Genomic DNA, 4,603 nt, shown 5'->3' with positions numbered 1-4,603 from the left:
TTGGTGTCAAAGCAGCTTCTTCCTTTGAAAATTTTAGACTCTGCAGATCAAACTCATTGCATTGTGAGATGAGCCAGGGTGACCTGGATGCATGTTTCATTCCAATTTGATGGGAAGATGTATCTCTGGTTCTTCAGAGATATTTGTTATCCAGAGCTTCATCCCACACACCCAGGCCCATAGCTAGGATTTTGATTGGGGGGGGGGGCTGGGATTTTGTTTGGGGGGGCTGAGTCTAAGTGAGAGAGGATCTACCCTAGCAAACCTTTTGTACCATTATCCCAATACCCCCATGCATACGGGATATATTGAGCATGGTGATCAGATCATGATATAAATAAACATAACAGTTTAAATAATAAATGTAAGGCCTTCTCGCGGACCACAATGAGAATTTGGGGGGGGGTGCTGAAGCCCCTCAAGCCCCCCCCCCCCCCGGCTACATGCCCGCACCCACGCTCTCTCTATACAGTTGGATTTTGCTTTATAATATTTTTTGTAGTTTCACTTGGGGTGTGGATCAAGGACATGGGTATCTAGGTCTACTTGGTTACTATTGTTGAGGCCATTAGATAACTTGGGGGTTGAGCAGAGAAAGTCATGCATATCTTGGAGGCAGATGTCTTCACCCCACTCTCAATCACAGAGAACCATGTAGGTCCCACATCGATCATCCTATAGTACCCAATACTCAGGTTACTTTTCAGCTGATCAATCGAAACATGAGTTGGTCAATGACTGGTTAACCTCACTATAAAGGGAGACATGGAAGGGGGCACAGAATTTTCACTCAAAGAGCAATGTTCCCACTTTTTAAAAGGGACTTTTCTTGAGAATTCTTTCAACTGATTTAACAGCACTTGATTTGGACTGGGATCTTAGAGTTAGTGGACTGGTTTACAAAGAAATGTCCACATCCAACTCAAAAATTCAGTTCAGTTGAATATAAGAGGTTTATTGGTGCTGCTGGTGGTTTGTAACACCACTAAAGAAAAACAGACCTGTTAATGTACAAAACTAACAAAAGGAATATAAAACCTGAAGTTTGACATAGGGCCTCTCACACTACATGATTATAGCAAGAGTTTCCATTGTTTGGAGTTTTTGAGATTTACAGTTTGAAGGGGGGCATTTTGAATTCTCAGTCAGAGTCCTCCAGGGCCTCATCAAACTACATCCCCAAGGATTACATTAGATGGCCAGCAACCTCTGTTTAAAAACCTCTAGGGACCTCACAACACTTTGAGGCAGCATATTCCACTATTTAACAGCTGTGACCATCAGGAAGTTATTCCTAATGTTTAGGTGGAACCTCTTTTCCTGTAATTTGAATCCATTGATCCAGGTCCTATTCTCTAGAGCAGCACAACATCTGTTTGTTTGATTTATTTAGTATAATAAATTGCCGAGAGCAGAAAATCAGAGATATTTATTTATTTATTTATTTACAGCATTTATATTCCGCCCTTCTCACCCCAAAGGGGACTCAGGGCGGATCACATTACACATATAAGGCAAACATTCAATGCCATAACATAGAACAGAGACAGACGCAGGCACTGGGCTGGCCTCGAATTCATGACCTCTTGGTCAGAGTGATTTGTTGCAGCTGGCTGCTAACCAGCCTGCGGCACAGCCTGGCTACGGTATGTTTCTATATTAAAATTGTTTTACCATCATCATTATCTCCGTCATCTATTCTGAATAAGAAATGTTGGTAATAGACAATATTTTAAGAAATAATGTGAAAACCCTTAGGTTCGTCTATGATGGATTGTGCTATGTTTGCTGGATGTTGAAAGGTGCCTAGAAAAGCTGTTGACTCTCATAAGTATGTGGAACAGGGCTAAATCATTCTGGCATATGACAGACATGTATCTGAGTACCAAGTAGCTTTCTCCATTTTTCAGGTTGGGAGTTATGATTAATATGCACCTCAGCATTCTCTATCCTATCTGCTCCATCTAAAATGAGAATAAAAAACTACAGTGCACTCTGCAAAATAAATAAAACAAAACACAGAGCTGTCACATGCCTTTCTTCCCCTCTTTTGTACTTTCCTTTGACAGGCAAGCCCAAAATGATCTGTCACAGGTAATAGTCACACCAACAACAAATCCTCAGGAAGAACCTTTTGCTATGCAAGAAGGACTCCAAAACATTTTGGAAAAAATGAAAGTGGGAAAGTTGATGTCATTTCAATGAGCCTTAGTATATGCTTAACATGCATTCTCATGTCTAAGTCAATCTCATGTATGTATTGAGAGCAAGTTTGGGGGCCGAAATTATGGGTTTTGGTATGGCCCATGGATAGGTAGAGCACCATTCCATGGAGAGGGAAAAATGCCAATGCCGCCATAGGGCCCAGCTGCCACTGATTCCATTTCTCACCCAGGAATTCTAAAAGGACAGAAACAGCATCATGACAGGGATAATTGAGGGGGTTGCTGCTTTTTTATTTTCTCCCAGGATGGGTTAATCCCTTGCCTTCTACCAGTCCAGAAGAGGACAATTCTTTTTTGATAAGAGCTAAGGTACAATACTCACATGGACCCATGGATAAGTCAAACCCGGTTTTTGGGATTCATTTTTTACTAGAAATTCTAGACTTATACATGTATATACTAAAGTTTGTTTTCTGCTCCTGCTTCTTTTTTATTTTATAATGTTCTTAATCAATCTCTTGTTTTGATTATTATTGAAAATTTGAGAAGACACGAGAAGAAGGAAGTTAAAGAAAGAAACAAGAAAGAGGTAAAGATCTTCCTATATTGGTTGTAGATTTATGCTAAGAGCTGAATCTTCATAATAGTCCAACCCGGAGTAGTCCCATCGAACCAATGAACAAATGCTGATTGAGTCAGTATTTACATAAATCTCATTACTTCATTAAATCTGCTTTAATGGGACTAAGAAAAAATGAATAAAGCATTTTAAAACTTTCAAACACAATATTATGTGGGCCCTACTATAGACCATTTGGTAAAAGCTTGATCAATGGACGCAAAAAGGTTTTTTCAGTTTTGTATGTTGATACGGATCTTTATATATACAAAAACATTCAATTAAACATAATGGTATCATGTTTTAAATACATACATTATTAAAGAAAAATAAAATATACAATGAAATTTCCAAAACTGAATTTTTCACAGCAAAATTAAGTTCAGTGTGAGCACTGTGTCTTGATATCTATTAACCTCTGGCTTTCTTATTGGCTTTTATAGAGAAAACCATAAACCTAGACACCTCATTTTACTATGTTTATAGACCATAAACGACCATGTTGCATCTGTGTAATTGGTAAAAGATGGTAAACATGATTTACTGAATAGATAATTGGTGGTTATCTCTGGTTTTCAGCCACTTTGATACAAATACATACTCTTAAAGGAAGGCGAAGTACTCCATATTTATTAAATACAAGCTAAATGGGAGGTATAAAAACAGAATGATCATTTTAGTTGGAAATTTGCTCTATAGTAGAATTTGCCAAACACTGAATTATACATTGGCACATCCATGTGAAATCAAATGTATATAGAGTTTCTTCTATGTTAAATTTTCAATTGTGACCAATGACTTGCATTGGGTGGCATAGCATAAAATTATCACAGTGTGAACTATTCCACCATTGCATTGAGTGGCATATCATCACACTGTTTCATATCTGAAATTACGTTTACACATATTTTTGCACTGATAGGCTGCAAAGAGATATCTAAGTAAATTACAGACCAAGATATTGCTCCTCAGTCTTCATTGGTTTAAAAAGAATGAATATTTGAGCATTGGTTACTCATACAGAATTCCACTTATGCAATCATGAATGGAATGTGTCCACTGCACTCTGTCTAAAAAATATTGCAACTACCAGAGTAAAGTGACTTACACTGATATATGTCAACAGGATGCCAGGCAATGACATGAATGTAAATGTATTACTTAAGATTACTTATTGCATTTGCCCTTTGTCCACTTGTCTAAACATAACACAATGGGCATCATATTCATATCTTGTACTGCACAACTTCTAAAAATCTCCATTTCCCCAATTCTACATATTATTTCTGAGAAGACAAAAGCCATAAATGGATTTAATCCAACAAATCTGTGTATACTCTGAAAAGTAGCTTTGTGGTCAACACCTGTTCCTTCAGTTCCCATTTGTTACACAAAATCTGCATGTTTTCATTTCAAGGACACTTTGAAATGGTAGGAACATTACAGGTAAAATTGGGCAACATAGAAGTGGACTTCTCTTTGCCGAATACAAGGGATTCATTATTCATATATTATGGCAAGAACGGGCAACTTCTAAGGGCCCACAGCCTCTTCAACCTTCTCATTTTAAAAAAAATCCCTTCATACTATCTAGGCATGAGGAAATGTCTCTACATTCCCCTTTTCCAAGTTGTTGTAAGCTCAGGAAAAGACTTCTCTTTAAACCAGAAATTATTGTAAAGGTAACAGGCTTACTGTAAGGAGCCCCGGTGGCGAACTGCGTTAAAGCACTGAGCTGGAGACCGAAAGGTCCCAGGTTCAAACCCCGGGAGCGGCCGCTGTTAACTCCAGCTCCTGCCAACCTAGCAGTTTGAAAACA

The sequence above is a fragment of the Anolis carolinensis genome, chromosome 1 (genome assembly GCF_035594765.1).
Source record: "Anolis carolinensis isolate JA03-04 chromosome 1, rAnoCar3.1.pri, whole genome shotgun sequence".
Taxonomy (NCBI): domain Eukaryota; kingdom Metazoa; phylum Chordata; class Lepidosauria; order Squamata; family Dactyloidae; genus Anolis; species Anolis carolinensis.
The sequence above is the reverse complement of the archived record's forward strand: the minus strand, read 5'-3'. Positions refer to the sequence as shown.